The sequence below is a fragment of the Callorhinus ursinus genome, unplaced genomic scaffold, assembly GCF_003265705.2.
Source record: "Callorhinus ursinus isolate GAN/ISIS: 27379988/994484 unplaced genomic scaffold, GSC_fseal_2.0 scaffold7, whole genome shotgun sequence".
In the NCBI taxonomy this organism is placed as follows: Eukaryota; Metazoa; Chordata; class Mammalia; order Carnivora; family Otariidae; genus Callorhinus; species Callorhinus ursinus.
This window is the reverse complement of record NW_027397069.1, coordinates 15,105,463-15,117,022: the sequence shown is the minus strand read 5'-3', so window position 1 is coordinate 15,117,022 and position 11,560 is coordinate 15,105,463. Positions and strand designations below refer to the sequence as shown.

Genomic DNA, 11,560 nt, shown 5'->3' with positions numbered 1-11,560 from the left:
CCAAACCACCATCATAAATAAGCAGACAATATAAACGTCTGGCTGTTAGGCCCCAGGTTTACAGTCTGGGCATTCCCTTCCATCTGTCCACTACCCATCAAAGGCTCTCACTGCATTTAAACTAAACGCCAATCTTTTGACATAGTCCAGAAGACTCTATTAGGATATATAGTACCTAGTTATTTAACCAAACACTAATGTAGGTGTTGCGGTTAACTTAGATGGTTAACATTTACAATAAGTTAGCATTAAGCAAAGGTAATTACCCTCATTTATGTGGATGGACTTCATCTAATTAGTTAAAAATCCACTGAAGCAAAAACTGAGATTTCCTGGAGAAGAGATTCTGCCTCACAGTTATAGCATCAACTACCTGAATTTCTAGCCTGCTGACCAGCCCTACAGATTTAACCCTGCCAGTTTCCACAACTGCATGAGCCAATTCCTTAAAATCAGCCATGTGTCTATGTGTGCATATGTATGTGTACCTGTATGTATGTGTATGTGCATACACACACACACATGCTATTCTGTTGGTTCTGTTTCTCTGGAGAACACTGACTAATACAATGATCTAGCTGGGTCCTCTCTCCAAATTCATTTCCCACTCTCTCCATTACCTAGTCTACTACAGGGACAACTAACTTGGACTTAACATTCTTGAATTAGAACTTTTGTTTTTTTTCCCCCTCTGGTGTTCAGGTTCCTAATTCGGTCATTAGAATTCCAACTATTTTTTCCTGAAAACTGTCAGCCAAAAATCTTATTTCATGTGGAACTTACTTATTATTATGACATGGAGTTAGGAGTCTAAGATTTTCTTTTTTTTTAATTAAAAAATTCTACCTGTCCTTCAGATATATTAATACTTTCCTTTCAGTTGCTGTAAATATATATTTTAGTTAGGGAATTGAAGATAAAAGATTTTAGAAGGAAATTTCGTTTGGAAGAAATTTCCTCAAAAACTTGATCTGTGACCTCAATTGACTCCCACCATCTTTTTGTGTCTATTATCTAGCATCTATCTATCTATCATCATTCTATCTTCTCTCTTTTTTTTAACATTATTTGAAAAATAATAATGATATAAGTTAAATAAATATTTGCATGGTCTGGGTCTTGAATCTACTAATTTTTTGTTTAATCTGGTTTATATCATATATATAATATATGGTATCATACATACGATATATGGTATATATATAATATATGGTATCATACATATGATATATGGTATATATATAATATATGGTATCATATATATGATATATGGGTGAGGTGAATATTTCAAGATTCTTGCTGTCTACTTGCTTTCCATGTAGTTTAGCTGAGCTTTTCATTCAAATTATTATGTTTAGCCATTTAAAGTTAATAGTTACATATATACTTAGCATGTTTCAAACTTTTTTAGTAATGTTTTACTCCTTTGGTCTTCATCATTTTTGCCATTCTAAAAACATTTGATTCTCTTTCCCTAGAGAAAAAATAACATCTCAAAATTACAGTGTTCTAATTTTTTTTATTATCAGTGGATTCTTTACTTAATCGGAATATTTTTCTGGTAAAAACTAACAACAATATAAAAATTCATAAGTGTTTATAACTGAGTCTTTTTGTTCTCTCTTGCTCCCATTTCTTTCTAATTGCAAACCATACTTCTCTGGAAAGAGGGTATTACATCCTGCTGTTTATTCTTTAGCTAAAGTCATAATCCCACATTTGTGACATTATAATCATCTCTACAGTCACTAATTGTTCTAAAATGCTACTTTAGGTGAAGATATACAGCGGGGAGTCAGTGAACTACCAAAAAACAAAGATGCTATTTTAAATTCTGCACATTTATTTTTGTGTGAGGAAGGGGACAATTCTCAAATAGAGGTTGATAATCTGCAATTGCTTCAAGTTATGTTGCTTTTTAAGTTTAAATAATAGGTCATGATTCTCAGTTACATTTTAGTGCTTATTATAATAGATTTTTAATCATTTTATCTGGTGACCAAGTATAAAATCATTATGCATTTTTGTGTGTTGTAGAGTATAACCTATGTTTATGCTGGCACAAAGGTACAAAATTCCCAATTATTTTCAGAAGATAATTATTTGGAACAATTTTGTGTGGAAACATCCAGGTGAAAATAAATTATAAAATAAAGTCTTTGGAAATAACTTGGATTTTGAAATTAGAATTATATATGAAGAAAATCATTTATAAAATATTAGATTCTTCTTGGTTCAGCCTCTGCATGTTGTTATATTATACAAATTTATATACATTTAATATAATTTAATACAAACACAAATCTGACTCCAGAAACAATAAAGAGTGATATATTTTTCTTTATTTTTTGAAGATTTATTTGAGCAAGTGAGAGAGAAAGAGCGACAGCATGAGTCAGGGAGGGGCAGAGAGAGAATCTCAAGCGGACCCCACTGAGTGTGGAGCCAGACGCAGGTCTGGATCTCATGACCCTGAGATCATGACCTGAGCTGAAACCAAGAGTCAGATGCTCAACCAACTGAGCACCCAGGCACCCCAAAGAATATATTTTTTTTTAAATTAAGTCTTCCCTAAGAGGACCTTCATGGGTTTTTTGAGCTCATTACTCAGAAAGCTTCTTAGAATTCCTCTCCAGACATCCTTGTCTCCTTCTTAAATCCTACAATTTTGAAAGTATTTATCATGCTCTGATCTCTCCTACCCACATGCTTCTTTCATTTATACCTCTCTCCCCTTTACCACTTCCTTTAGCTTCCCATTTCACATGACTGTCCAGATACTGGGATTAAGTTCTTTCCTACATGCTGTCTGATCTAAGTGACCCAAAGGCAATTTTTCTCCTATCATCCTGTTTTCTTATATCATATGTTCTTGCATATATTGCTTTCCTTATAAAAATATTCATGGACCATTTCTGACAGATAAAAGTTTTACCTATTTTCAGAAGGATGATAATTCTTTCCTCAGTGCATTATTAAAATAAACAATGTACCATGTTATCAATGTCATACTTTGAGTAGGATATCAAAAAGTGTTTATCCACTCAATTATTTGATTTGTCAATTTAAAATAACTCCAAACCTAACCGTAACCCTACTTTTTTTAAAAAACAGCAACAAACTAATCTACAAAAAGAATCTCACTAGGTGCCAAGGCATGGTGGTCCCTTAGCTAGCTCCTTAAATAATAGCAAATATTTTCTCCTGCAGTAATTATCTTCTTTTCCATATATTGAAATTTCTACTAATTCAGTAAGACAAGTAACTGTATCAGATTTATATTTATGTCTATACCTCTAATGAATTTAATCATTCTAGAGTAGGTTTAAATTTCCAACCCACCATATTTTCCATTATTGGAACTCCGTATGGGTCTTTATAGAAATCACTGTGTATTGCTGCCTTCAGTTTACTCATTTGTTTTCTGAGGAAATAATCCTATTAGGCTGCAATAATTCTATTATAAATCTATAAACATTTCAAAAGTAAAATGAGAATACTAGGAATAAGAGAAGACAAAAGATATTTCACAGACTTAATAATTTAGGATTGGAACAGATATGAGAGGATCAATCACACAGTCCCTCACTACCCCTTTTTTCCTGAATTATCTCAGTAAATGGCTATCCAGCCTCTCAATGTTTCCACTGACAGAAGATCTAAAAATTTCCAAACTGTCCAATTTCATTTATGGACATCTAACAGTCCTTTCATATAATGAATTAATTTCTATTTCCTTCAATTATGATTATGATTATGAGTTCCGGGGCGCCTGGGTGGCTCAGTTGGTTGAGCGACTGCCTTCGGCTCGGGTCAAGATCCTGGAGTCCTGGGATCGAGTCCCACATCAGGCTCCCTGCTCAGCGGGCAGCCTGCTTCTCCCTCTGATCCTCTCCACTCTCATGCTCTCTCTCTCTCTATCTCATTCTCTCTCTCAAATAAATAAAATCTTTTAAAAAATAATAAAATAAAAATGATTATGAGTTCCTCTCATTGAAGCAAGTGGTTTAATTTTTCAAGGAAACTTATTCATACACTTGAGTATAATTATTACAGGCCTGACAGTAGTTCTCTTTTCCAGATTAAACATTACCAGTTTCTTCAATTAATTCTGAAAACACATGCCTCTAGTTCCTTGGTTTTATCAATGATCATCTAGGATTCAGCCCCCATAAATAAACACACAACTCAAGCTGTAGAATTTAATCCTGGGTCAGGTGAGACCTTATATCCTTGGAATGGACATGATATTTTAATTAATTTTGTTCAATGTGAAAATGCATTTTTGTAATAGCCCAAGCATATGTTTAGTTTCATTATGGGTAATTCTAAACTTTGAATGCAAATAAAACTATTGTTCAAATCCTCTATTCTTATTACTTAGTAACAAGTACTTGATAATTCCTGAATGCAGTTTTGAAATGTCCACGTTTACATACACATATGATTGGGAATGAAAAGTTAACCATTAATTAAATTCTGAAGAGATGTGGATTGAGAGAGATTCGAAAAAGGAAGGGAGTCCTTAGACCATGGGTAAACACAGCCCAGCTACAAACTAAATGAAAGGCAGAGTGTAATTCAAATATATGCAGGAATAGGGAAATATTATAGAAACAATGAAGACTACTTGGGAAAGAAATGAACAATTGTGTAGATTTATTTCGTAGCATGATCCACTAAAATGGAAAGGCTTGCATTGCTGAGCAAAAGATGGGTACTGAAGCAGATATAACCCTTAAGAAGAGTTGAAGATAAATAAATAAATAAATAAATAAATAAATAAATAAATAAATAAACAAACTTTTAAAAAAAGAAGAAGAGTTGAAGATCATTGCAATAGGATCTGGGGATAATCTATTTACTCTTATTCCCTTGAGTTCAGTCTCTATGGCATTAACTGTTCTTTTTTTTTTTTTTGCATTTTGTCCATAAGTACTTTATTTTTTTAAAATTTAATTAATTAACATATAGTGTATTATTAGTTTCAGAGGTAGAGTTCAGTGATTCATCAGTCTTATATAATAACCAGGGCTCATTACATCAAGTGTCCTCCTTAATGTCCATCACCCAGTTAACCCATCCCCCACCCCCTGCCCTCCAGCAACCCTCCATTTGTTTCCTATAATTAGGAGTCTCTTACAGTTTGTCTTCCTCTCTGATTTTGTCTTGTTTTATTTTTCCCTTGCTTCCCCTATGATTCTGTTTTGTTTCTTAAATTCCACATATGAGTGAGATCATATACTTGTCTTTCTCTGATTGAGTTATTTTGCTTAGCATAATACTCTCTAGTTCCATCCATGTCATTGCAATTGGAAAGATTTCATTTTTTGATGACTGAGTAGTATTCCATACACACACACACACACACACCACCTCTTCTTTATCCATTCATCTGTCAGTGGACATCTGGGCTTTTTCCAAAGTTTGGCTATTGTGGACATTGTTGCTATAAACATCAGGGTGCAGATGCCCCTTCTTTTCACTACATTTGTATCTTTGGGGTAAATACCCAGTCGTGCAATTGCTGGGTCATAGGGTAGCTCTATTTTCAACTTTTTCAGGAACCTCCATACTGTTTTCCAGAGTGGCTGCACCAGCTTGCATTCCCACCAACAGTGTAGGAGGGTTCCCTTTTCTCTGCATCCTTGCCAACATTTGTTGTTTCTTGACTTGTTAATTTTAGCCATTCTGACTGGTGTTAGGTGGAATCTCATTGTGGTTTTGATTTCTATTTCCCTGATGCCAAGTGATGTTGAGCATTTTTTTATATGCCTATGTATCTATTGACCATTTGTATGTTTTCTTTGGAGAAATGTCTGTTCATGCCTTCTGCCCATGTTTTAACTGGATTATTCATTCTTTGGGTGTTGAGTTTGATATGTTTTTTATAGATTTTGGATACCAGCCCTCTATCTGATAAGACCTTTGCAAATATCTTTTCCCATTCTGTCAGTTGCCTTTTGGTTTTGTAGACTATTTCCTTTGCTGTGCAAAAGCTTTTTATCTTGATGAAGTCCCAATAGTTCATTTTTGCCCTTGCTTTCCTTGCTTTTGGAGACGTGTCTAACAAGAAGTTGCTGCAGCGGGCACCTGGGTGGCTCAGTTGGTTAAGCGACTGCCTTCGGCTCAGGTCATGATCCTGGAGTCCTGGGATCGAGTCCCACATTGGGCTCCCTGCTCAGCAGGGAGTCTGCTTCTCCCTCTGACCTTCTTCCCTCTCATGCTCTCTATCTCTCATTCTCTCTCTCTCAAATAAATAAATAAAATCTTTAAAAAAAAAAAAGAAGTTGTTGCAGCAACATAGGTTGCTGCCTGTGTTCTCCTCTAAGATTTTGATGGATTCCTGTTCTGACACTGGTCTATCAAAAAGCTGTGTCTTGATGTTGATAAGAATATATTTTAAATATGTCCATATACAATTTTATGGGTATCTAAAAATATAATATAATTATAATATGATATAATTACTATAAAAAATTAAAGAAAGAAAGAAGGAAAGAAAGAAAGAAAGAAAAAGAAAGAAAGAAAGAAAGAAAGAAAGAAAGAAAGAAAGAAAGAAAGAAAGAAAGAAAGAAAGAAGAAAGAAAGGAAGGAAGAAAGACTAGCAGGAATAAACCATTTTTTGAGATAGTAGTAACAAAAATGTAAATATTAGTCAACACCTTAAACATGAATGCCTTCATTACCCTTGCTGGAGAATCAAATTGAACAAAGCTAAATTTATATTTTTAGTATTTACAAGAAATGCACCTAAAAGTAAAATGGAACCCAAAGGCTGAAAGGAAGGAAAAAGGTATACATTTCAATGAATTAATGTGAAGGAAGGCCAAGCATAGTAATCCTAGTTACAGGAAAATCCACAGCTATTATTCTCAAAGCTTGAACTGTTAATTACATAAAAATATATAATTTCTCTGGCTATGAGTTAAAGTGGGTATACCACATAGGTTGATGACATTGGCAGTTCAGAAAAGTTGTAATTCAAAATTTCCATATTTTCTTGTTTAGGTTTCAGTAAGTTAACGGAGCATTTTGAAGATATGCAATTGCAGGCCAACAGTCTAGGGATGGCAGAGCTAGGCATGCTCAAAAAATTAGGAAAGAAGAGGAGAGCACCACATTCTGGATGATGCTGAAATTATCATCTGCTGTGCTCAACCTTTCTCTAGAAGCCTACTACCTAGAGTGGACCAAAGGTGGTGGTGTTCTAGGGAAGCTAGAACATGTGGCTCTCTCAGTGTGGCTAATAGATGGGTGGCAGCATCAGAACTATGGAGAAAAGTAACTATAACATACAGATCACATTAGGCAACTAAGTCAAAAGTGGACCAAACAGATTGACCAGAATCAGACAATAAAGAACTAACTGTTACAATGTTCTGACTTAAAAAACCACTGTGAGTCAAAATCCCTTTTCTCTAAATGTTCTAGGGAGAGAAGAATCCTTACAAATCTATGATTTCTTGTACCTAAGGGAAAGTGTACTGGGAGGAAGATGATGGTGGTGGCTGACTAGAGTTACAGATTTAGAATAAAATAGTTTTCCTTAAAATCCATTATCAGCAGGTACAAAAACACTACTTCTGAGGGTCCCTGTCTCAGTTTGCTGGCCAATCCTTCTCTTTCATAAAACATTAGACCCCTGGACTCTATGATTTGGTAGTTGTCACACATACACACACTATTGATCTCCACAGAGAATTTACTTCTGTCATTGCAACAGAGAGGGGAAAAGGATTAACGTAGAAAATGTTTGGCATTTTTGCTGATTATGCAACTATTACAGTGTGAATTCTGCTGTTTGAACAAATGCTCATATCTGAGTGCCAATTTAAAGAAACTGACTTTTGAGTTTTTAATGAAACCTCTATGAACACATGTCACATTATTCTGCCTCATTTTATGTCACATTCTTTCTTTTCCCATTGTATTTTGACTCAGACCCACTCTTTGTTTCTCTTGAGGAGAGGATCAACCTGAACTATTTTATTTAACTGCCATTTGGAGTTGAAGGGATTTTCCATTTTGAAAGTTGAATTTTTCTAATGAAAGGTATTTCATTAAAATGTACTTTGAAAATTAAACAACTGAGGTGAACTGGTTATATACTGAATTCCATTATACAAATATTAATAACAAAAACAAGCAAAAATTAAAAAAAGATTTTCATCATTTATCACTATCTGCACAGCTTCAGTAAAGCTAATTAAAAATCTCATTTTCACAGTAGATAATAGGTTCAATCAAGACTCTAATAATTCTTTCAAAAATATTAAAATACAAATATGTTTTTATACCAAGTATCAATTTTCAGGTTGATTTAGCCACAAAAATGTCTGATTTTAAAGTATAAAATGTATTGTTCATCAGGTAAGTCATATTAGAGGAGTCTAAACACTGCCTCTTTTAAATAAAAATATTTACATATTTATTATAGCTTTAGGGAAAATTATGAATGACATGTATAGAATGTAGGTTTGAAGGTTCTTTATCTTTGCCATGGGCACATCACCTGCTAGGACACATGCGATCTTTTTGGCTAATAACTAATTCACTGCCACTGTGAACAGCTAGGTGAGGGGAAGACCACCTGCCAACATGTGCCTCCCTGTTGGACTTTGGTTTTGTCTACATTGTTTTCAAATCTTTTATTTTGGCACAAAATTTCCTTATCCATTAAATTTGAACACAGCTTTTCAGTCTTCTGCTAAGTGGGTAGTTCTTTCTCTGTGATTCAGTGTCTAACCTCAGATAATCCAACCTCTTTTATGAAAAGGCCACTGGCTTCTAAGACATCTGGTTTCATATTAAGATGCTTTCTTATTTTCAGATCATTCCTTTTTTATATTGAGCTAAATGTCTTCCATACACAGGAGCTATTCTTCTCTTTTCTGCCCCTAGTGTTGTACTTTTTCTGTATTTAAAAGCACTCATTATTTTAAAATGTATGTATCAAGGATGTACTCTCTGCAAGGTACTCTATAAAGAACAACTCCAAATAGTAACACAGAACAGTACTACATGACATCTTTTCAAGTATTTGGAAACATATGCCTTTTTTTCAGGCTAAAATTGCAAGTCTGTGTCAACCATTTTCTATTGGCTTTACCTCATAAACATTATATATTTATTTTTATCTTCACTGCCATTCTGTTAGCCAAAGCTTCCTAATTGACTATGCATATATTAAGCTTCATGCTAATTCTGAATGTACAGGGTTAGTGATGCCTAAAATATACAAAATCAATTCATTTTCTGTTTGTTTAATATCTATTAAGCAGCTTCTCATTGCAACACAAATACAATTTTAAACATTTTGTACATAAAATATATTATATAAATATGTAATATAAATATTACACATATGTCCTATTTGGTCTGCTCCTTGCATACTTTTCCACGTCTGTTTTCACTACTCTTCCTTTTGGGCACGCCATATTTCAGACATGAAACATTCCAAACTCTTACCTGCCTCCAGACTTACCATATGCAACTTCTCTTCCTGGGTTTCAATTCAACCTACTCTCCCTTAAGAAAACTAGCCACCATTCTTTAGTAATGACCTGGAAGGAAAACGATTCTATTTCACAGAAGAAATTGCTTGCAGCTCACCAAAATCCATTCACTCTGCTTCTGAACTGCATTACTCAGACATGTAAGCAAGTGAGGTGGGGGCAGAAGTGATGTGAGCCACTGTGGGAACAAGACTTCAAGAAGTAGTCTAGGGCGCCTGGGTGGCTCGTCGTTAAGCATCTGCCTTCGGCTCAGGTCGTGATCCCAGAGTCCTGGGATCGAGTCCCGCATCGGGCTCCCTGCTCAGCAGGCAGCCTGCTTCTCCCTCTGCCTCTCTCTCTCTCTCTGTCTCTTATGAATAAATAAATAAAATCTTTTTTAAAAAAATAAGAAGTAGTCTACCTCCTACAGCTCTCTCTCTCTCTCTCTCTCTCTTTTTTTTTCCCTCTCCCAGAACTTATGTAATAGTAAGTCACCAAAGAATTTTAAAACTGCTTGAAAACCTGGTTGCAACATAGAGGAGAGCGATATCCTAACAAGAATATTCCCCCTGGACTACTACTCCAAGTTTAGTGCTAGATTTTTAATGGTCATCTTCTGTTGTTTACTTTCTTGCTTTGTTCTATTCTGGATCTTCATGATTATACTACCACGGCCAGATGATGAGCAAAATAAGATCAGTACACTTGTGTTGCATTTTTGGATGGATAAGGTATGCAATAAATAAACAGATCAATACATAATTAGTATATTTGCAGGTAGAGAAGAAGAGTAATTCTAGAGCTCTGTTCCTCCCCAACAATAATTAATGGGCTGGCAAAAAGTGTTAGAATTGAATTTGAGAACACTGGAATCTATTCAAAACTTGCAACGGGCAGGGGAAGACTTGAAGAAAGAAGCTGATGCTCCGTGATAAGAATGCACTGTGTGTTTTAAATGGCTGGTCATCCCCCAAACACAAGATCGGCAGGAACAGTGAGGACGGTGTGTATGGCAGCCTGAAGTCCTGGTTCATTCGCTGGTGCCAGAGGAAGTGGACTCTTCTCAAAGGACTGTGGTTGTGGCTCAGTCTGTCCAGCGGCTTCTTCAAAGACCAGCAGGAGGGTTTCCCTTTCTTCTGCCTCACCAGGAGTTGTCCCAGGGCTGGACAGCGCTCTGGGCAGATTTTGCTGAAAATGTTTAAAAGCTTTAGAAAGTCAACTATCATTTAAATAAATAAAACGTAAGTATATCTTTTATGTTTATCCTTTCCCAATTTCCATAGAATTAATTTATTTATGGAGAAAATCATTTATTTATTGGAATTATCATCTTTCTGCATGGGGAATCTTTCTAACATTTCCCATAGTGAAAGTCTGATGGAAAGAAAAACATTTATTTCTCTAAAAAATAATTTTACCTTTATAATTGAATGTTTTTTCACTGAGTATAGTGCACTGGATTTAAGGATTTTGTTTTGTGTTCTCAGAATTTTAATGATGACATTCCATTTTCTGCTTCTTTTTCAGTTTTTTTGAATTTTCCAAATAGATGATCATGTCATTCCTGGACAGTTTTATTTCTTCCATCCCTATCTATCTACTTTTATTTCCTTTTCTTATCTCATTTCATTAGCTAGAAATTCTAGTATATTGAAAAGGAGTGAAAAGAGGGAACATCCTTGACTTGTAGCTGATCTCGGTTGGAAAACTACAGGTTTCTCACTATTAAGTATAATGTTACCTGTAGGGGGTTTTTAGCTATGCTTTGTCAGTTGAGGAAATTCTCCTCAATTTCTTACTGAAAGTTTTTTAAAATCAATGGGTGTTGGCTTTTATCAAATACTTGTTCTTTTGTCTTTTTCTAGTTCCCCAAGGTAGAAACAGAATATTATTTTTGGATCTTACTTCTTGTCTAATATATACATTCAATGCTATTAATTACCCTCTAAGCATTACATTTCACGGCATCCTACAAATTTTGATAAGTTGTATTTTCATTTTGATTTGGTTCAAAATATTTTTAAATTTCTCTTGAGATTTCTTCTCTGATTCATATGTTATTT

At 34.7% G+C, this 11,560-nt stretch overlaps 1 long non-coding RNA gene across 1 annotated transcript in view; it reads right to left on the bottom strand.

Moving 5' to 3' along the window:
* Positions 1-10,429: 10,429 nt before the first annotated feature.
* Positions 10,430-11,560, bottom strand: part of LOC112826605 (uncharacterized) — a 65,731-nt gene continuing 64,600 nt past the window's right edge. Inside the window, exon 4 of the long non-coding RNA XR_003208989.2 lies at positions 10,430-10,685. This is a non-coding gene — a long non-coding RNA (uncharacterized lncRNA). The remainder of the gene's footprint in view (positions 10,686-11,560) is intronic.